This window comes from Malaclemys terrapin, chromosome 11 (genome assembly GCF_027887155.1).
Source record: "Malaclemys terrapin pileata isolate rMalTer1 chromosome 11, rMalTer1.hap1, whole genome shotgun sequence".
In the NCBI taxonomy this organism is placed as follows: Eukaryota; Metazoa; Chordata; order Testudines; family Emydidae; genus Malaclemys; species Malaclemys terrapin.
The window spans coordinates 56,864,842-56,888,960 of NC_071515.1; the positions used below are offsets into that span (position 1 = coordinate 56,864,842).

Consider the following 24,119-nt stretch of genomic DNA (forward strand, 5'->3'; position numbering starts at 1 on the left):
TACATGGAGAAAAATCTCTCATAGCTCACAGAATAATTGGAAAGTGCTGCTCTGCTTCAGAAAAAAAAATAACACAAAGAAACAAAGAAAGAAAGAATTAAATACCATTAATAAACATACAACAAAGTGACTCATGTTTCCTAATAGATCTTGCTATATCTGGGCTTGGAACTAATAGATCAGTATAGATCCTGAATGATGTGTTCTAGTTATAAAGAAAACCAGCTCTAAATTTTATAGTGTACAACAGAGCAGGGAAAAAAATGATCCAGCCTGAATTACAGCAAAAACATTTTTCAGAGATTTGGGCAAAGCAATAAAAATGTTATAATTTCTGTTTAAGTTAGAGGAGTCCTAAAAAAAGAAAATTCCACTGCTCCTTGTGCTTCTGTAACTTAAAAATTGGCTACTTTTAAGTGAAATTGGCAGGCTATTAGTCTACAATGTGGACTAGGATATTTGGAAATAAAAAAAAAATTGGCCAAGATATAATATTTTAAAAGGAGTTACTGTTCATGCAATTTCCTAAGGATTTTTTTTTACTATCCATTCAGTATTACAGATTTATACACACACAAAAAAATACGTATTATGGGTCCATAATACACAAATGCAAACTATTGTCAAGATGCATTCACAGTATGTACTGTGATGACTCCTGAGCAAAAAAGGCTCTCTCATGATAATGAATGCCCATTATTATAAATAAGCACACTGTAGGAATAACTCATTGCACACAAAAGCACACCCAAACCATTTGGTTTCTTCCAGAGCTCAGACACCAGCACTACTATTAAAAAGCTGTACACTGGAAGAGCGACTGGAGTATTGCCATGTAAATGAGCAGCATGCTAAGGAGCAGATGTTGCTCTTGGGAAGAAAAAAGGTCTTGCACCAAAATGTTGGTGGACCTTTCTGTGCTGTTGTGACAACTGAACTTCCTAACTTCTGCCCTTTGATGCTGATGGATTTGTGTTTCTGGATCTGGTAAATGGGTAGGCTATTGGAGGTGCATGCAGATCATCTCTTAAGAAATATATAGAAACATACGGTCAGTGTTCCACCAATATTTTAGTCCTGTATCTAGAGCTTCTAAACTTAAAAAATGTGTCTTCATTTAAGACTCCTTGCTGAAGATCCAACCACCTTTATGTTTGCATAATAATTTTCAGACCTGAAAATATATCAGTTATCCTCCCAAGTATTAAAGGAATTGTTGAATGCCAGGTTCCAAACAGATAGACATATGGTATGAAGTCAAACTGTCCATGGCTTTAAACTGACCCAAATTCAGCAACTTAACCTCAAGCCTGGAGTCTGTCCCAATTACCCTGCATGCTAAGCCATGGCACAAACTAGCTGATACATTAATTTAAAAAATCACTTTTCACGTGCAACTCATTCCACCAACATGCACAACATATCTCAATATGCTACAACTCAGCTTCACAATTCTGATAAGCACAACAGAATGGAAATGGCTTATCACACAATGATATGCACCAATTAAAGGAAAACTTTACTCATTGTGTTTGTCCTACACTTATGAAGTTTTAAAAAATGATGCCAAATGATTTGCCATATGCACAATACAACCATATTTTACATAGTGGATCATATAAACTGTATCCCAAAATGCTTTACATATTTAAATACATGGCAGCAGTCTACAGTATAAATTACAGAAAACAGTGATATAAAGACAATGAATTTTGAATGAATGAAAGCATTCTATCCTAAAAATTATACAAATACTTAGCATTTAATATAGGACTTTATAAATGTTAGCTAATTAAACATCACAACATCCCTATGATCTAGCATTATCCCCCATTTTACAGATGGAGAAATTGAGACACAAAGAGGTTGTGCCTTTCCTAAGACCACCTAACGAACTAACAGCAGTATCAGATTTAGGACTCAGTAATTCAAGGTCCCCAGTCCTACGCTTAGTCCACTCGACTATGTTGCCTCAATATGAAGGCTTATGAGAAAGACAGAAAATAAAAAGAACAGGAGTACTTGTGGCACCTTAGAGACTAACAAAATTAAAAAAAAATAAAAAGCATGTGCATTGTAGGAAAGAAGCTTCCATGTGAGCTTTTTAAAAGAGTTGGAGAGTCAATGAGATGGAAACTGCAGTGCACACAAAGAGGGGTGAGACAAGATAGAAGGAATAGAAGAATGTGGCAGGAATAAAGCAAAGGAAAGGAAATATGGTCTTGTATTTAAAGCACTAACCTAAGACAGTAGAACCCTGGGTCCAGGTCCTGGCTCTGTACCTAGCACAATGAGGTCCCTGTCTTGGTTGGGGCTTATAGTTGCTATCGTAATACAAATAACAATAGAGACAAGCTCCATAGGAGGAAACGCACATACAATTTTGAAATAGACGCTAAAATTAGTAGGAAGTACGTGGAGGCACCTAAGCACAAGAGCAATTTTGTTCTGTTTCTTAGACCATGTAGAAAGGTGGGCCTCAGCATTCTGGAGTCAGGGCTTTGATTTCAATTAGATTACACTGGTGTAACTGGGAAGAGAATTTGGCCCTATATTTATATAGGCAAAAAGTCTTGTAAAATTGCAATCCATTCACTGTTTTGTGAACTCAAAATCCTACAGGAAGTATCACAAATCCACACAATGTTCCTGAGTGCTAAAGTTTGCCTATGGATCTCCAAGTTATTTGACAGATGTGTAAATTCACATGTAGCCAAAAAATTCCCTAGTGATAGCACAGCTGTGCATGCTGAAGAGTGCAAGTTACTTCAGCTAATGTCAACATTAAGTTAGGATCAATTTTTTCCTACAAATTCACCTTTTGTCTGCAGGTGTAATATAGCCTGAGGCCATTTGGGGCTGATTTCACTCTGCTTTGGTCAAACCAAGCCCTCTATTGTACATTTCAGACTCAAATGCTGATCGTTTCAGTGAGTAGGATGAGTGCACAACTGGAGATCCTCAGTTATATACAGACTTTCTTGAATCCCAAATGTGGACAGATGCCCAGCACAGGTTTCATAGGACTGTGACACTTTGCCTCAAGACTTCCTCTATCTGACACTAGTAGAGCAATGTGCTTTTAAAACAGGAACAGGGTTTACACTGGAGAGATGTGCATCAAGGATAAAATGTTTTCCCTGTTAAAGCTCACCAGCTCGTCACATAAACCTGGCATCGTTTGGGGAAAGCTAGATAGTCAAATGCATATTGGTTTGGTGGCATTACCCCTTAATGGTTCCAAAGGAGTTATTAATGTATGCTACAATATATGTTGAACATAATGTGCTAGTTTGCGATACACTAAATTGAAGATGTGTCGGACTATTGTGCGTATGTGAATTTCAAGCTGAAAACAGTTTGTTCCTGCAGGTATATTCTTACTCTTGTCTTTTTATGGAAAAGCTTGTTGCCGAGTAGGTGAAGCACGCACTAATCTGTTCTCTAAACCAAGCAAAAGGGAGCCTAATAAGGTTTCAGTCAGCAACAGTCTCTCTCTTATACCAACTTCCATCAGACAAAATTATTAACCCTACATTAATCATTGGCTATAGTCATAACAGAGTCATGTAATAGATGAAAGATTACAGACTTGTAACTTGCAGTTGTGGTGCAGTAGGAAGGCGTTGGTGAGAAAAATGAATGCTAATTTCAATGAACTTTCAATGTATTGTTATGCCAAATCAAAAGTGTGGATTTATTGTTCCAATGAAGCTGCACATTGTACAGCTCAGCAATGACATCAAAATGTGTCAGAAAGTGCTATACTGTGTGGAGGAAGAAGGGAAGATATGGTAATGGTAAAAGCACTGAACTGGAAATCAGCAGCCTTTCCTTCAGCAAGTCACTTACTCTCGCTGTCCTGCCTTTACTCCATATGTAAATGGGGGTAATAATACTTACCAACCTCACCCAGGCTCTGTGAGGCTCAAAATCATTCATGCTTATTAAATTTTCACATGCTCGGGTAGTTTTTCTACAGAATATGAATGGGGCAGGTAGTGCTGAGTCCACAGTATCATTCCCCCTTCTGTCATTCCAGAAGAGCCCCTCTGTGGGACTTCTCTGGGACTGGGGCTCCAGGGTTTGTGGGGTTCATGGAGGGCTAGTGAGAAGCTACTGTGCAGAGCATTCTCCTCTCTAATGGGAGAAGTTATGCCAACCAATAGCCTTAACTTGGGCTCTGCACCAATCTCAGAGGGGTGGAGGTCTGCAGACACAAGGTGCCTGACCAACTGAGCTTGCACAAGCCATGCAAATCATTGCCTGTTTAGCTGCCTTGCTGGCAAATGACCATCTGTGAAGGAAGAAATCTGCAGGTGTGCAAGTTTAACACACTCTATGGAGTTAGGTTTTCCCCAGTTTTTATTGTTTCATGAGCATTTTAACTGATTTCTGTTTCCAGCCTTTTTATATGGTGATGTTAACTCTGAGAATACAAACCCATTCACTGTTGCCTTTATGGGTCTGTTGACAGACTGACACATGATACTACTAAAAGAAATGTGAATCTGCCCATTCATATTAATGGGGTGTTAAACTTGAAGCCTTATATTGAAGCACCAACATTATAAAACTTTGCACTGCTAATCTCCACCCCAGAATCATCCTGGGAATGCTAATCAGGCTGGGTATATTTGTCACACCCTGGAGTTCCATTGATTTAATAGGAATAAGACTGTATGTCTCAATGTGCAATCAGAGAAATAACAGATACATAAGGTGCTTACTGCCTTCCTAACAGTGGAGATATAAGTGGTGTTTATATTACTTTCAACAAAAAGGGCCAACCTTTGCAGTACAGCTAGTGAAGTTTTGTGGGCTTTTCCCATAAAATGTGATGCAGCGGCAGGGAAGATAGTTCTATTTAATAAGTTAATAAATATTTTTGAATCACCTGCAGTACCTTCTGTAATACAATGATCACTTGACGATTACCTGGTCTGTTCATTCCCTCTGAAGCACCTGGCATTGATCACTCTCGGAAGACAGGATACTGGGTTAGATGGACCTTTGGTCTGACCCAGTATGGCCGTTCTTATGTAATGATGCTTAGTTTAAAGTACAGTAAGAGAATGAAAACTAAAACTCCAGAAGAAAATCTACAGCTGGGAGTGAAAATCCCCACAGATTTTCCTCAAATGTTCTAGAGGCTCTCCATTGATCCTACCTCTTTATGTAAATAAGATACTGATTAATAAGTATCATTAACTAAAGTATTTTTTAATTCGGAAAGTGAATATAATCACATACATGGTGCACATTATCATTATAATCCTTAAATCATCATGAGCTCCTATTGATGCCTTCAAAATTCAGAATGCTCTCTCTCCACTTCTTTATATCTGACACCAGTTCTTATTGTGGGTTTTCTTTGTTAGCTTTATACATGGTTGTCTGGGTATACCACAAGAAGGACAGGAGACTTGTTATTGGTTTTAATCAGGCTGCAACTTTATCTGCCAGAAAGTCCCAGACATCTACATAATAAAGTGTACAGTGCAGGCAAACCCATGCTTATTCAAATCAATTCTCCAGGGCTTCCACCAGCCCCCCTTTGTTTCCATCCAGGTTTCCCAGCTGATCAATGGCCTGGACCTTACTATCCGCCACCCTCGTAAGAGGGTTAAGGAGGGCTATGAGAACGGGCTGGAGGGGCTGGCTTCCTCGCTGCATGGAACAAAGAGACTTGCCCCACCCAGGTTTCGTACCTTTATGCATATTCCGGGGGGGGCGGGAGTGAGTCGCTGCTGCAAAGCTGACCACTGAGCACCTTTTTACAGCAGTTTCTGACCTCCTTAGTCCCCACCCCCCACCACCACAAAGCAGAACTGCCCTTCATGCGTAAGCCCAGACAAACTCTGCACCACCTTAATTGTGGTGCAGTCAGTCGTGATTCAGAGGCCCCAATTCTGCATCTGAAAAGTATTAAAGCACCTACTTAACTTTAAGTAGATATTTATGTAGATTTTAATAGGACTTAAGGACTGTACATGCTTAAAGTTAAGCGTGTGTAAGTGCTTTGCTTAATCAAGTCCTAAATCGCTCCAACAGACATGGTTCCTTCCATACTGTGGGGCTACTTCTTTACTTATCTTGGCAGTCTGTGCTCTGCTACCCTGACTAGTGGAATTTCCTATTCTGCACCACCTCTGTCTGCTATCTCTGCCTGCTCATCTTTTAAATGGTTTAAATCCTCACTGTCCATCCACATGATCTTCATGATCCCCCTCAGGCATTTGTTTTCAAACCAATCCAAAATTCCTCTCATACTTTTTGTGTGTGCCAGGTTTCCACATCCCTATGGCAGATTTGTATGGAAGAGATGCCATTTCCATTAACAGTTAACATCTTTTAGTTTTACCCTGCTGAAAACCAGCTCACACAGCTAGCCATCCACAGACACGCCCCTCTCCCCTCCCATGTGTACACATTGTCTAATTAGGCAACTGGAGAGACCTCTATTGTGAAGCTGTGTCCTAAACATGTCATGCATCTAACCCTGTTGCTATGTTAAACCAAACTTCTCTAGCCTTGTTAGGGTCAAATTGAAATCCCAAACCTGATAGAATCATCATTCTGTCTAGTGCCAACATTATGCCTGTGCTCTTTTCAGTTTTGGTAGTGGAAACAGAGTAAGTACTTTACAGCCATACTTTACAACATAGGGATTCAAGGATAATACTAATTCTTTGATGAGTGATGGATACGAATGTGGACAATTTTGAGGCTGATTCAGTGAAAATACATTACATATCCCTTTTTTTTCAGATACATTTTGCGACCCTTGTAATCATATTGTATCTTCAGAAAAGAAACTGAAAAAAAAAATCTAGACAGAGAACTTTGCTAAGGGACACCCAAACTTTCTGTACAGTAATCAATTGACTTCTTAGGATGCTAACATTTCAAGATCACTTTCCTAAATATTTCTTAGTGCTAGCAATGACCCTTATGAACTAAATTTTGGGTTTGATATCAACTGGGCCACATGATCCCTGAAGAATCATCTTGATCGGGTCCGCTATGCAACCTTTTCATGTTATTTTATTACTGCTCCTTCAGTTTGTATAGTTCTAAATTCCAGGATTGTGGAATCCAGAAACTTGAAAAACCCACTTGACTGAAATCTGGTATGTTAGCCTATTAATTTAGCATAATTTTTTATGAGAAAAGAAAATCTGACTGCTCTCAAAATAGAAGATGATCATTAGTAAATGATTAACACTAGTTTTACTTCTGCTGATCTTCTGGCAAGCCAACTGATCCATTTACCCCACAGACATGAACAAGGTCAATTTCTAGTAAATAGGCCTCTCGCAGCTGGAGACATCTTTTGTCATGGTAACAGTAAAAACTAAACATAGTTTTTAAAACTTTGTCAAATTTGCATATGTATTGATTTATTTTCCTTTGTGGAGGCAGATTAATGCAATCTGATACGTCACACAAGCAAGGGGTGACTCAAGGAGCTTCATTTAATACTGCAGCCACTCTATGCCAAACATCTTTCCCTGTAAAACATTTTCCATCAAAACTGTCAGAGTACAGAATCCATCACAGGACCTGGGGCTAGCATGACCACTAAGGGTGCCCATGAAAAGCTACATATCCACAACAGATTTCACTATGGCTGGTTAAATGCCTTCAGCATTTAAATGTTGTTGAGTGAATCTGTTAAATAGGATGATGGGTGAGTGACCATTATGTACAAAGTCATTCAGCTAGGACTACACCCTCGGCTGAAAAATATGGCAAACGTATCAAAACTGTAGTGATTTTCCCTGCAAGTTGCCTCTGTGGTCCCACAGAAAATCATGAAAAAAATCTCTGCAGGATACCACAAATAATGCAATACATTTTATTTGATAACAGGTCTGCCCATGCTTCCATCAGCCAAAGGGGACAATTTTATATCTTTTAAAATAAGTAAGTGTATTGCTTCCAAAAATAGTATAAATCCCTTATCATGTTGGTTGTTTTTTTCCCCAAGTCAATACATCCACATTGGGTTGTTTTTTTTGTTGTTGTTTATTTTGGTATGGAACTATTATGTCATCCGAACCAATATCTGGACAACCATGTTTGCCTATCTCATATAATCATGGTAGTCAAATCTGGAAACTCTCTCTCCCAAATCACTCAGTCCAACCCCTGTAGTCACCTAATAAGTTTTACTATATAAAGATCTATTTTGTTTTTTTGTGATTCATTACTGTGGCTACAGCTTTGAAGATTTGGAATAACTTGATTAGAAATAACAATGATATTTTACAGTTCTACAGTGCCATTCATCTCAATGCCAAAAACATCTGGCAAACTTTGTGCCTGATCCTAAGAACATCCAGCATTTCTCAAGATTTGTGTCTTTATATATACAAAAGTGGTTTCACTTACCAGTGAAATTCAGCAACCTCTGGAAAAGAACATACTAGCTGTTTAACAGGATACACCAATACTGCATAATTATTTAGCATTAGAAATGGAAAATCCTGTATCCAATTAAAATTGCATTGGGAATTTATGTAGGCAGGATTTAATTACCCAAATTAGAATTTGTCTGGGACATCAGGGCTAAAACCCATACTGGTTCAGAAACATCCATGGTCGCTTTAATGGCCATATTTAATATTGTATATGTGACTAGGGGTTAAATCCAAAAGATCTGCTATAGATAAGTTATAAACCACTGAAAATGAAGAAAACAAGTAGTTTTCTAGTGATGCTGAAGAATGTAACAAAACATCAAAGACCTTGACTTGTTGCTGTCAATATAAAAATAAGACACTGATGGAAAAAAGATCTCCCAATCATCAAGCAATGAAACAGTAATGAGCATGGCAGTCATGGTCTCTGATTTCTTACATACAGTACATGGCATCATGGTAAGTTTTGGTAACAGATTCTGGCACATTTTAGATGCGGGAAGATTGCCATAACTATAAAAAAAAACATTGGTTTTAGCACAAGATTTTAAATAATATAACATCACATCACATAACTCTTTGTGGAGACTCATGATATTTTCCAAAAATTACACTTGTTTAAATGTTTATGGGCCAGATCCTTAGCTGGTATAAATCAATGTAGTTTAATTGTAGTCAATGGAGCTACACCAGTTAATACCTAAGGATATGACCTTGGATATTTCTGTATATATTAATTCTGTGATAGAAATTTTTTTTCTCCAGAATCCAAATGGCTGTGGAGCAGATATCCAGATATATGTTGGGAAAATAACACAGCGGGGCACAGACTATCCAACAAATTCTTGGACTGCATTGCAGACAATTTTTTATTTCGGAAGGTTGAAAAAGCTACTGGGGGGAAGCTGTTCTAGACTTGATTTTAACAAATAGGGAGGAACTCGTTGAGAATTTGAAAGTAGAAGGCAGATTGGGTGAAAGTGATCATGAAATCATAGAGTTTGAAATTCTAAGGAAGGGTAGAAGGGAGAACAGCAAAATAGAGACAATGGATTTCAGGAAGGCGGATTTTGGTAAGCTCAGAGAGCTGATAGGTAAGGTCCCATGTGAATCAAGACTGAGGGGGAAAACAACTGAGGAGAGTTGGCAGTTTTTCAAAGGGACACTATTAAGGGCCCAAAAGCAAGCTATTCCGCTGGTTAGGAAAGAGAGAAAATGTGGCAAAAGACCACCTTGGCTTAACCACGAGATGTTGCATGATCTAAAAAATAAAAAGGAGTGTCATAAAAAATGGAAACTAGGACAGATTACAAAGGATGAATATAGGCAAACAACACAGGAATGTAGGGGCAAGATTAGAAAGGCAAAGGCACAAATTGAGCTCAAACTAGCTACAGGAATAAAGGGAAACAAGACTTTTTATCAATACATTAGAAACAAGAGGAAGACCAAAGACAAGGTAGGCCCACTGCTTAGTGAAGAGGGAGAAACAGTAACAGGAAACTTGGAAATGGCAGAGATGCTTAATGACTTCTTTGTTTCGGTCTTCACCGAGAAGTCTGAAGGAATGCCTAACATAGTGAATGCTAATGGGAAGGGGGTAGGTTTAGCAGATAAAATAAAAAAAGAACAAGTTAAAAATCACTTAGAAAAGTTAGATGCCTGCAAGTCACCAGGGCCTGATGAAATGCATCCTAGAATACTCAAGGAGCTAATAGAGGAGGTATCTGAGCCTCTAGCTATTATCTTTGGAAAATCATGGGAGATGGGAGAGATTCCAGAAGACTGGAAAAGGGCAAATACAGTGCCCATCTATAAAAAGGGAAATAAAAACAACCCAGGAAACTACAGACCGGTTAGTTTAATTTCTGTACCAGGGAAGATAATGGAGCAAGTAATTAAGGAAATCATCTGCAAACACTTGGAAGGTGGTAAGGTGATAGGGAACAGCCAGCATGGATTTGTAGAGAACAAATCATGTCAAACCAATCTGATAGCTTTCTTCGATAGGATAACGAGTCTTGTGGATAAGGGAGAAGCTGTGGATGTGGTATACCTAGACTTTAGTAAGGCATTTGATACGGTCTCGCATGATATTCTTATCGATAAACTAGGCAAATACAATTTAGATGGGGCTACTATAAGGTGGGTGCATAACTGGCTGGATAACCATACTCAGAGAGTTGTTATTAATGGTTTCCAATCCTGCTGGAAAGGCATAACGAGTGGGGTTCCGCAGGGGTCTGTTTTGGGACCGGCTCTGTTCAATATCTTCATCAATGACTTAGATATTGGCATAGAAAGTCTGCTTATTAAGTTTGCGGATGATACCAAACTGGGAGGGATTGCAACTACTTTGGAGGACAGGGTCATAATTCAAAATGATCTGGACAAATTGGAGAAACGGTCTGAGTTAAACAGGATGAAGTTTAACAAAGACAAATGCAAAGTGCTCCACTTAGGAAGGAACAATCAGTTTCACACATACAGAATGGGAAGAGACTGTCTAGGAGGGAGTACGGCAGAAAGGGATCTAGGGGTTATAGTGGACCACAAGCTAAATATGAGTCAACAGTGTGATGCTGTTGCAAAAAAAGCAAACATGATTCTGGGATGTATTAACAGGTGTGTTGTGAGCAAGACACGAGAAGTCATTCTTCCGCTCTACTCTGCTCTGGTTAGGCCTCAGCTGGAGTATTGTGTCCAGTTCTGGGCACCGCATTTCAAGAAAGATGTGGAGAAATTGGAGAGGGTCCAGAGAAGAGCAACAAGAATGATTAAAGGTCTTGAGAACATGACCTATGAAGGAAGGCTGAAGGAATTGGGTTTGTTTAGTTTGGAAAAGAGAAGACTGAGAGGGGACGTGATAGCAGTTTTCAGGTATCTAAAAGGGTGTCATAAGGAGGAGGGAGAAAACTTGTTCACCTTAGCCTCTAAGGATAGAACAAGAAGCAATGGGCTTAAACTGCAGCAAGGGAGGTCTAGGTTGGACATTAGCAAAAAGGTCCTAACTGTCAGGGTGGTTAAACACTGGAATAAATTGCCTAGGGAGGTTGTGGAATCTCCATCTCTGGAGATATTTAAGAGTAGGTTAGATAAATGTCTATCAGGGATGGTCTAGACAGTATTTGGTCCTGCCATGCGGGCAGGGGACTGGACTCGATGACCTCTCGAGTTCCCTTCCAGTCCTAGAATCTATGGATTCTCCTACCCTTATCATATTGAATAGAATGTTATTCTATCGAGAGATCCATTTATTTCAGTGGGAGTATTGTGCAACATGAGTACGAGTGTAAGAACAGAATTTTATTTTCCAGGTGGCATTTGCTTGTAGTAAAGAATTAATATCATCAGGATTACAAGATGCAAACAAGAATCTTCATATGTCCTGCTGTAATGCTGCTCCCATGATTGCCTCCAAAAGACAAATGACTGTTACAACATGAAAGCAATAAAAATTAAATTCACCAGAGTCCCGTTGTGACTGAGCTAGAAAATATGAATTCTGCATTAAGCACTTCTAATTTCAATGCTTGGGAACTGTTTTAAAACTGTCTGCTAATTTGTAGCACTGTAACATGCTTACTCCGACTGTTGCAGTGAGAGAAAGCACTTCCTCAATGACACTGCACTAACAACTCCACTTTACTCACGGATAAGTCTAGGCAGTTTTCCACCTGTCCAGGCAGATAAATCAGCTGCATGAAGCACCAGACAGGTGAATTTGTCAAGCCTTAATATAGTCTTGATGCAAGTAAGTTGCTGTTTATGTTGAATATTTTCAGTTTAGGTTATGAATGATATTCTCTCCTTCTTCCAAACACCTGTTTTGAAGTCTTCTGAGCTAATACTGTCTTTTTGACATCTGCCTTATTGCAAGTGTAATTCTTTTGTGACAGGTGAAGCTCTTAACCTGCTTCATTTCCAGCTTTCCCTTCCAGAGAACCTGTCTCTCCCTATCTTCCAGGTTCTTGATCTTCCTTCTTAGTTGCTCCGACATCTTCTTGGGATGTTGACCTGCAGGCCTAAAAAAACTTCAAAATCATTAAATAGCAGGAGAACTCCTACAAACTATATTTGATGGTTCTGCTTACCTCTCCTGCAGGCTTACTGAGTGCTATGCTTCCGTACTCTGCATTCTCTCTCCACTTCTGTCACGCATTTCATCTGTTCAATGCAATTTGAAGTATTGCTGAACAATATGAATCATCTACACTTTTCATTGCCCGGTCAAGTCATAAATGTACCAAGCTATCCATTTGAAAAACAGCCAAGGAACCAAATACCGAAAAGTTCCCATGGAGAATATTAAAGAAATTTCAAGTGGATGTGATACTATGTCCCACTGCATCAAGTCATCTGAAAAAAGTGACATGACATATTTGGAGGTTACATGATGTAATCTGGCACAACGTGGTGAATATGGAATGCTTGGGAAAACAAATCTTTTGAATTCAGTACTCAGTAGTAGCTATTTCACCAAAATTTATTATAGCAAGTGGAAGCAGGGTGGATAACAATGACCTAAAACCCATAAACTTGTAGGTATATTTTTTTGCTGTGGAGGTGAATTATTTTCAGGTAGTTTAACATATCTCTGATTGTAATTACTTCTCAGACCAATATTATACTTGAATATTTGACCTGAATAGCTCAATTTCTTTGTTTAAGAACAGAGTCACTTGAGATTGGGGCAATATATGAAGAGAGCCAGGCTCAAGCACTGCAAAATAATAATAATAATGGAAGCTTTCTTTTTTTCTATTGTGTCAAAATCATAGTGTGAAACTTTTTCCTGTGACAGGAAAATGCTCTTTAAAAATGCATATTTTGTAAAGAAAGAAAGAAAGATTCTTTCTTTCTCTCTCTTTCTTCAAATTGAAACCAGCATAAAATATTACCCCAAAAGACCTGGGCTGATTTCTTTATAAATGAATAGAACGTTAGAACCATGGCAAAGGCAAATTGGCCTACAAGAAAACTGACAGCTTTATAGCCTATGTCTCTGATTGAAATGTTGGGAAATCTCTTGGCAATTCTCCCAGACATCCAGGTAGAACAGTGAGTTCACTGATTATGTTAACTAAAACAATCTGGCTTTGCACAAACGCACCTCAGGCCCAGCCAAGTGTGAAGGCTTATCAGCATGCCAGACCAAGAAAAAGACCTGTTTACCTGAGGAGAGTAGTTAAATGACTAGGCTTTGAGAAATAAAAAAAAAAAGGAACATCAATGCTCAGATTTTTTTTTTTAATAAATAGCTTAGATGTGAAGGCAATGATTGAGCCCTCAGTGGGGCTGTGTGGGCATTAAACAAGGGCACACTTTGGTCCAGTGTGTTTACTGCATTTAATAATAAGAATACCATAATGATAAGTATGGTATTAAAACACATACAGAGAGAGAGAGAGAGAGAGAGAGCAAGAATAAACATATTTCTATGAGCGAAAGAGAGAACTTCTTAATAAATTAGGATGACGTTAGGCATTTTAGGCACAGTCTGGAGTATGGGGTGGCACTTAACTGCGCTACCTCAGAAACTGGGAAGGAATTGACTCACAGAGTGGGAGAAGGGAAATAACTTACTACAGCCCTGAAAATAAGGCAGTTTGCTTCCCTAACTCACTTGTGTGCAGTCATCTCTTCTGGCCTGCATATCCTGGCTCCCTCCACTCCCTGCCTCTCCACTTGCCCCAGTGCTGCTCTCTTGCAGAGTCACAGCATATGTCATTCTAATGCAGCTTTGCAGGCATCGTGGGCCTTACTGCCTACCAATCCTCCACTCGTCTACATTACAGCTATCAACATCCAGCCCCAAAACTACATATATGAGAAGTACAAGTGTCAAATTGTAACAAAGCTCAATTAAATAACTGAGAGCAATGAATGTGACTTTCAGAATATTCCAAAGAAGGGGAAAAGAACCACTACCTTTTAAAGATAAAATTAAAATTATAATAAATCCAAACCATACAGATTACAAAAGAAATGCTGCTGTTAAGTGACAACCTTTTGGGCTAAATCCAAAACTGAAAGTTATTTTAAACAGCACATAACCCAGAGAATTATGTTGATGTTTACATAAGCCTGCCTCTTGGAATCTGTGTATGTTTAGAATTCAGTCTGTAAATACATTTTGTTATACTTCTCCATTAAACTCTCCAATATGTCTGTCTTTAAAAAAAAAATCCTGTGTCGTGTTAAAAGATAACTACAGCAAGTTACAAATATGAAGAAAGTACCTCAAGTAATGCTCTTTCCCCAGAGATGTCCCTTGGTTGCAGTCAGTAATGCAATCAGATATCTAGGGTTATTTCAACTGCCTGCCAAAACATCACTCATGTCTATTAAAGTATCCTGAAAAACACCATTACATCAATTCCAGCAATGGCGTAATTATTCTTCTTTCTGGAATGTCTTCTGATGTGAGTCAGTCCACTTGAGTGGGATTTCATTGGAAAATGGCTTTAGGAATGTTTTAAATAAGGGAAGGATGGGGTGGGGCCCCCTTGCAGCAGGCATTAAGGAACATTTTCAAATCATATTTCATCAACCACTCAGTAACAGTGACCTAAGGTAAAACAGAATAATGCAGAGAGACAGGGAGTTCCACTCAGGCTTGCTATCATAATAACAGATAGGATAACTGCATCTTTCCAGAATAGTATTTCCAAAAGATATAGGACATTCCTTGCACACTGCACACTGGGTTCCTTCCCAAACCAGAATTCCTTGCACACTGAAAATTCATTCATTCTGTGAACAAGGAATGCACAGTTGAGGTCACCATTATGGCAAAAACAAAACAAAAAACACACTTAGGATTGTATCATTTGTATCATTGCTTAATAAGGTAAATTTGGATCTCTGCTTAGGAATGTGGTGCAACAACAGGAAGATATGCAGTAGAAGAAATAATAAATGCAATTTATTTTATGTACTAATCAGTAATACTCACTTAGAATGGAGATATCATAGATAATATGGATAATCCATAAGGCACCACTCCAATCCATTATGGCTAGGTAAATTGTGGCTCAGTACGAAATGTGGCTTTATTATGGCTTCATATATTGAGAGTTAGCAAAGTGAACTTTATGTATGGAAAATCTGTAAGACAAATTCTGCTTTTGATTACAGCAGTGTAAAGCCAAAACTAACTTTTTTATGTCACTGGCATAACAGAGGTGAATCTGGCCTTCTGCCTCCTCTTTTAACCTTGCAAACAGAAAAGTTTAACTTGATGAAATTCTGCTCCCCTATAGGAACTATAACACTGTCAGGAATAATGCAGCATACTTTTGTAGTTAGAAGGGTAAAGAACATTTAAACAATCTCTAAATAAACACACAGGTCCAAATTCATCCCTGATAGAATGCGACTGAAGTTGTTGGAGCTTCACCAGAGATGACCACAGACCATTGTATTTTATTTTAAAGAGTACTGCTTTATAAAACTGTTCCTACCCAACTCCATGGAGCTACATCCGTTTTGAAATATCATGGGTGAAATCCTGGTCGCACTGAAAGCCGTGGCAAAGCTCTCATTGACTTGGGTAGGACCAGGATTTCACCTTACATGAGGATCTATTTTCCTTTTGGTAGACAATCATAGCTTCTATGCTAGTGATTTTGCAGAGTCATTTGAGTCATTCATCCTTGCCATAAAGAGAAATGTGAAATTCTGCCTCACCTGTGTCCTGCATAGTGTTGGGTGTCCGAAGAAGGCCCTTCTAAAATCTCACTTCTTCTGTAAGCGTAAAAGTTTTGTTGTCAAACTAAGGAAAATCTGAAAAATAAGAGTGTATTTTTACTGAAATATTAGTATTAGCAAGATTTTTTTTCTTTAGTGAGTAATAATAATGAGCTGCTGGTAACTTGCATCTGAGAGTCTCATGGCACTTTACACACATTAAGTAAATAAGGCCCTGATTGTCTCCTCTGCTTCTGGAAGCATAGAGGAGCATGATCCAAAAAGGATGTCTTTTGAGTATAGGGGTGTCGATAGTGCCAGCTCTGTGGTACCATCTCCCAAATGCTCTATGATCCTAAGGAAGTTACTCTACTTCAGAGTTTTCCAGCACAGGATTTGGGGTATGGGAGTATGTGATGGGGAAGAACAGCTCTCACTGAATGCTTGAAGCATCATTAATTCCCTATTGCCTATGACAATGCCACACTCACAGGAATTGCTCTGCCAACAAAGTTGAAGCCTGTGTAGCAAAGCAAAATGAATGCCCCTCTGCACAACTAGGCATTCTCTTCCCCACAGATGTTAAGAGTTGTGAGACTATATTCTCTTGCCCTACCGATAGGACAACTAAGCCTCTCCACTGAGCGGAAGATTTGGTTAAACCCTCTCCCCATAATCCCCAGAGTTTGCTGGTCATCTTGTCAACATCCCACATACTTGGGCAGGAAGGTATGATCTGACTTAAGCCTTGTAACTCATCTCTTAGGTATGCATCATTAAATCCATTTTACCAATGGGCAAATGGAGATACAGATAATATGATAGCATTTTCATATATGTTCGCATTCTATTTCTATTCATGTATTATATAGCGCAGTTTTATCTGTGTCATGTTTTGTTGAGTATTATAAAATTAAATAAAAACTTTTTGAACATAGTAAAAGCAGGAGAGGAGTCAATATCCAGAGCCAACATGGGTGAAAATGAGATGGAGACGAGCGATGATTCACTGGTAAGCCCGAAAGGATCTTTGCAAACTCTGAAAATCCAACATCTTTCTTCAACTCTTAAGAAATGTAGTCACTCAAACTCATGCCAGTAAAACCTGTGGTGCAATCCCACCTTCATTCTATACACAAATATATATTTTCTCTATATAGATAATACAGTGGTCCCCATTAAAAAAAAATCAACATTTATAATCAGTTGTATGCACCTCTGTGCCTACCTACCCATCTCCCTCTCTTGGTTCTTATACCATGTCCACCATAATAATCTCTGAACACCTGTGTGGAAATTGTTGGCAAATGTTCCATTTTTAAATGGCAGCTACACATTACACCACACCCAGAATTCCAGTGCACACGTCTGTTTCTCACAGTTTAAATACACTGTAGATTCCTTTTCAGCTGAACACGTATTGAACTTATTAAAGTTAAAGTGAACAGGCAGTTCCTCAGAATACTACTTCACACATGGGACAGCTTAGTGGCGTTGCAATTAATATATGCATAAGTACAACCTGCATTATCTGTGATAAAAGACAAGTTAACCACTTGATTACATATAATTACACAATATAATTTCCTGTAACTAGTGCAAGCATGAGAGATAGCTTGTAACCTTTGCAGTATATAGTGAGGGTTCACTATAGTTCCTTCCAAGCACACAGCTGATCTACATTTGAGCATTTTCACACTAAACAAATATCAAAATATTCATTAAAAATAACTTCTAGGGAAGTCACACGGCCACATTTTCTGCTGGTGTAGAGTGGTGACTTGAATAGGAGCTGCATCAATTTACTCCAGCAAAACATTTGGCCCAGTATCTGTCTACATATTAAACAAAAAGCAGGGATATTTTAGTTTAGTTAAATAAAAATGGGGTGTCACGAAAGGAGTTCTGAAGAACTATTGCTTTATGGAAAGCAAGCATAGGTGTCCTTAAATTAGAAAAATGAATATAGGTTGAACAATCCTGGACTTTAAGCACAGTCTTAGCATAGTTCTAACTGCAATTAAATGGAAATAATTTAAAACTGTAAAACTCCAAAGAGTGGGGGGGGGGGGAAACTCACATACATGAAGCCAGCAGATATAGAGCCATTTTGTACAGTTCAGTAGGCAAGCTAACATGAAGTTAATAGTGACAATTGTTTTAAATTGATTCAAATAACAAATACACATTTCAGAGATTATGAAGTTTTGCACTGCATTTTTCTTTTTATCTTTAAAAGAAAACAATGCTAATAGTTTCCTTTTTCCTACACTCAATTACTATTTACTACTTTCTTGATGTGGACTTTCAAAATACAAAGAAGGTTTGGCAAGTTTTCAAAGTCTTTCTTCAAAGTCAGCTCTTAAGTACTTTTTATAAAAACATGAAGAATGCTTCTTACTAAGGAGAATTGATAATGTACTGCTTTCATTATTTGTATATGAAATACTGTCAGATAAATGCACATGTATTCATTTGTTTGGACCTTCTCTGTTAACCTTGTGTATGAAATCGATTTAAGAAAATGAAATTGATCATAAGAGTCAGTCACATAACAATCCTTTCTACCAAAAGCTGCTCCAGACGTTATAGACTCAAATTTTCAAAGAAGAAAGTTACTGTATTTGCAAGTTTAGAGTCAAACTTGGCAGTTTTTCCAAACAGAGTGGTCAGAAGCAGAGGAAAAAATAAACATATGTTTCCAGGATTTTTTTTCCAGCTATCATAAAAAAGAACGGTACAAGTATGTCACAACCCTTTTAGAAAGTTATTTATGAAACCATATACATGAAAACAATTAACTAATTAATTAGCAATTAATTAGCTCAATAATATTGATGCAGCATTTTTAAGATGTGAAGCACCTTATAAGTGCTGTGTGTTACTCTTTTGAGTTGTTAAAGGTAGAATTTAAAATTAACATGACTCAAAGCAAGCTAACTATGACCTACCCTGCACAACTACAATGTAAACTAACCAAATTGACTTTGTGACATCTGCAGAGAGTAACATAAATCTGTTTATAAACACAGGGGGCGGGAGGGGATCAAATTCAGAGGTGATTTGATCACCTCTGCAAAAGTACCTGTAAGTGTATGTGAGTGCACGAGAGTTTGTGTTGCTTACATACTGAGGGGCCTAAAAATGGTACAAGCTAAAGTAGCAAGGGAAGACCAGGTTTTAACTTACACCTCCTTACACCTGTCAGTTACTTTTCCTACTGCACCTTTTTCATCTGCCCCTCAGCATGTGGTTTACAGCAGATTAGATTCCCTGGGCCAAAATCATCCCTAGTTTGATTCAACTGAATTCAACAGAGTGACTTAAGAGTCAAACAAGGGATGACTTTGGCCCAGGGAGTCTAAATTAGTATATCCACTTATGATGAGCAATTCACACCACCTTACCTATCACCTCTGAATGGCACCCTGTTTTGTAAAGACAGACTTAACTCTTCAATATAAATTGTCAGAATTGTAAATTGTGTAGAATAATAGAATCATAGAAATGTAGGCCTGGACAGGACCTCAAGAGGTCATCTAATCCAGCCCCCTGCACTGAAGCAGGACCAGTACTTCTCAAAAATAGTAATAATAAACAATATTAATACCCAACTCTTATATAGTCCTTGTACAGCAAATGTATATATTTGACTGCATCCCTCTTCTCCGCACCTTTCATATGTCACTTGTCTTCTTAGTTTGTAAACTCAAGATAGAGACATGGGTGAAATCCTGACCCCATTGAAGTCAAGAGGGTTTTTGCCATTGTCTTTACTGGGCCAGGATTTCACCCTGTTTCTTCACATGTGTTAGTAAAGAGCTTAGCTCAGCGGGCCCTGATCCAGATTGTGGTTGCTGGATGTTACCATGATATATGTGTTAAATTAGTTATCAGGAGAGTTGAGGTGCGTGGAAGAGGAATTCTTATAACCAAATGTGGGTCTTCCCTCAGTGGTCCCAAGGAGCCACGTTGTGCCTTTCAGTTACCTCATTATTCATTCCATGTCCCCTTCCTTAGAGAAAAAGTAGCAGTCACTGAAATGACAGCAAGACACCTCTAAGGGCTTCACACTGCAAAACCTTACACATTCAGTAATTCTTATTCCAGAAACTGGTCCCATTGACTTCATTAGCACTACTTATATGAGTAAGGATTACTTCAGGACTGGTAAAAAGGCAGTGTGGTCCAGTGAATAGGACACTAGACAGACGACACAGCAGACCTGGGCTCTATTTCTGTATACCCATTCACAATGTGCAATTCACGCCACCTTAGATATCACCTCCGAATGGCACCCTGTTTTGTAAAGACATGCATTTAAGAGTTAAGTATAAATTGCAAATGTGCCAAATCATAGATCTGGGCTCTGACTTGCTGTGTGACTTTGGGCAAGTCACTTCACCTCCTTGTGTCTCTGTTTCTCCTCCCACCTTTTCTCTCTCTTGTCTATTTAGAGTGTAAGCTCTTTGGGGCAGGGACTGTCACAACGGGGCTGTGATCTCAGATGAGGCTCTACTGTAATGCAAATAATTAGACCCTAAATCTGTAATGACACAGATGTGTGAAATCCTATTGCCTCCACCCATTACCCTTAACACTTGCTTTCTTCTCCTAAAGCTGAAAGTACCAGCTCTGCAGCACTGCTGGCTCCATCCCAAGAAGCCAGAGGTCACTTCAGAGCCAGTTCTACTAAGGGGCAATAGAAAGTGCTGTTCCCTGGGCCTTTTTCACTATATTTTTTTAATAAAAGCTAAACTGAAACTTATGCTAATTGAGAGCACAAAGTATTTCAAAGAGATAATATATTCTTATGACAGGAAATATGTTATGCATAATATAAACAGCTGTATTTAAGGAAGATAATAGTTTAGCTCCAGGAAGTAACCACTAAAGAAGTACTTTCCCCCCCTCCCTCCCCAATTAATTAAAATAAAACTTATGCATTATCATAGATAAGGGAAGATTAGAGGATGAAGTAACATACATTATTGGATTTGATGCACCAAAAAGAATTAAAATTAATACTATAGGACTTTTTATTATCCAGTGTTTTCATACAAACTGGATCACAAAACATTGTACAGAGAGCAGAGGGAGGGAGGGAAGAAGAGGCAGAGGCATGGGAGAACAGATCAGTTATCAGCTGAGATTTAATATGAAGCAGTAAGGCTGTACCATGAGGCAGGAGTTACAGAGTGGAAGACTCTCACACCAACAAAGGCAGAATTTTGAGAAGAGACGGAAATGGCTGGTGTTAAATGGACAAAATGAGGAAAGGAGTAAAAAGATGAGAAGCCAAATTCTTCTCTTGGTTACACCAGTGCAACTCCACTGACATCAGTGGGTGTAACTGAGAATGGAGCCGAGCCACATAGCCTAGAATAAGCACAGAAAGAGTTGGAAAACAAATAGGGTGATTCTGATCTGGAAGCTGAAATGAACGGGGAGCTACTGGGGGAGCTGTTGGGCAAGTTGTCCCTTAGGCTTTAAGAAAGCGAGCTCCCTCCAAAAGACAAAAACCTGCACATATTCAGTTTTATAAAAGGAACTATGATGACAAATGCAGTCCTTAAAGCCCCATCACACAAGGAGTTGCTGGCACATCCATTTGTTACCTTCATGCAGTCTATTCTCCTTTTGATCTATGGGATATTTGGCATACAAGTCCCATTAGCATTAATAGGAGTTACCAGTCTCCCCTCACATTGTGAGAACAGACATCAGTGTGTTTTGTCCAAGACAGGGGCTGAAAGCATGCTTGCAGATTCTACAGCATCCTTTCTGGACACTGCCAGGCAGTTGCTAAGCCAGACACAGCAACACCCTCTGTTCTACATTACTCACCCCCAAGGCTGTGCTAATAGTCCCCGGTATGCAGACTGATTGAGGCACGCCCTTCCCTCAGCAACTGCAGTTCATTACCTCTTCAAAGGAGTAAGGCAGAAATCCATGCTCAACCCTGAAATACTGCAGTCATCCCGCAAATGATTCCACCCTTTGCATAGCCAGAGCCCCCTGTGCACCACCAACCCAGAATTGCAGGATGTCTATCCATCAGCAGTAGAGGGGGAGCCACCTAACTGCTCTGCACTAACTATAGTTAAAGAACCTATCCTTCACCCATATGTCTTTATCACACAGACTATATTTGCTTAGACTACCCTCCCATTAATCAAATACATATGCACAATAATCAATCTACCCCTACTCATCTTGACTATCAGACTGTCTCTGAGAATCAGGGGGCTCAGGAAATGCTAGCTGGTGTCCTTGCTCCCTCATCATCTTCCTGGTCCAGCATGCTCATGTCCTCCTGAGCCTCACAGCTCCTATGTCCTCTTCTTTTCAGGGCTCCCTATTTCATGTATGTCTTCCCCCTCAGGCAAGGATCATGGCAATGCTGTGTAGCATAAACATACCTGGAACATCCTGCTAACCTTGTCAGAAGTGTACAGTAACATGCCACCAATCTCAGGCCAACATGAATCCCAGGTTGAGAATGCCAAACTCCTGCTCAAAGCCCATTCAGGTGGATATGAGTTTACTGCTGTGTGTGTGTCATGCCCATGTTTTCTAAGTGTGCTCTTTATCTCCTGAGGGAAGGAGAGAGAAAGAGAAAGAGAAAGAGAGAGAGAGAATTTATTAGCCAGATCATCAGTGGGAATGTACGTATGTGGAAGGACCAAGGGGTAAATGTTGTCCCCACCTCAAGAACTGCAGGTGGCCTCTGGCAGATGTGATTTCACTGTATGGGGAGGGGGAAGGATTTGGAAGTAAGACAGAAGGTACTCACTCTTACATGGTGGAAGCTCAACTCCGTGGTGGATATCTGTAAGACAGCCTGCAGCAGGCAGAACCCAGGTGGGCCTGAGGACCCTCCTGCCTTTCTCTTAATTCTTGCCTACGTGTGTGTGGGGCAGGGAGGGTGGGAGGGGGTTAAAGCTTTTTGTCACCCTAGTGCATTTCCTCACTACCCAGTCCAGCTAAAAGGGCTGGGTGCTGAATTGGGGATTTGCCTCTAAAACTGTATTAGCATTGCTGGCCTACACCCTGCAATAGAAATGGAACCAGAGCCTAATGCCTGGCTCTGTAGCTGCTAACCCCACCCCAGCTTTAAGGTGATGAAAGACAACACATTCAGAACAAAATCAGAGAAGAGATGTTTAGTTCCGAAAGTTACAAAACCAACATGTTAATTTCTGGATTTTTAACACCAGCTCAGACGATCATAAAATGCAAAAGATCAGATTAAATAAACCATTCTTTCCAGCTCCCCAGCAGGGAAACCTGTACATAACTTAAAATAATACTCTGTTTCTCTAGGCATGCACAATCTTGTGCAGACACAGTAGCGTGCAAACTAGACACACTTCTATTGAATCTCACCCTAAATTACTTTCAAAAACAGTTTCTTCATATTTGTTTGGTAGATTTTGCAGTCTCTTCCTCTTTTTCTATTTTCAGATAGCTTTGCCTAATGGGAAATAGATATACAAATTTAGATCTTTTTACAGTTACTAAGGCTTTAAAAACTGATCTGTAAAAAAGAATCCAGTGGGTAGGTGGAGGGTGGGGAATGGACACATATGTAACTTTGTTCTGTAATCCCTGCTAGAGAAAATGTTCAAATAGTCATTTTGAAAAGTTGCACTGAGTACATAGACAGCTGTTCCTCATACATACTGGGAATGTTTCTTTTAAATTCCTAAGGACACAAGAGTTTGATACAAAGCCAGTACCTCTAGAAATGGCAAAAACTAAATACACCCCATACTGATGCTTTCACTGTCCCAACAAACTCTCTCCCACAACTAAAACATTCAAACTTTTACCCCATATCCCACATTGTGAGATTAGGCCAATAACTAATGTTCTATCCAAGCAAAATACATTTTGTCATTGCTTGAAAATTTTACCTTTCACAGAAGTATAGTATTTCTGACCAGCAGGGAACATATGTCAACATTATCTATTATTACACAATGTCAGGACCAGAAA

The 24,119-nt window shown here is 39.1% G+C and overlaps 1 long non-coding RNA gene across 1 annotated transcript; it reads right to left on the reverse strand.

Annotated features, from left to right (window-relative positions):
* Window positions 1-11,717: 11,717 nt before the first annotated feature.
* Window positions 11,718-23,713, reverse strand: LOC128845555 (uncharacterized). The gene is made up of 5 exons (XR_008446674.1): window positions 23,508-23,713; window positions 22,541-22,714; window positions 16,119-16,214; window positions 15,385-15,536; window positions 11,718-12,593 (listed from the first exon to the last, which is right to left on the reverse strand). It is a non-coding gene; the product is annotated as an uncharacterized LOC128845555 (long non-coding RNA).
* Window positions 23,714-24,119: the final 406 nt, after the last annotated feature.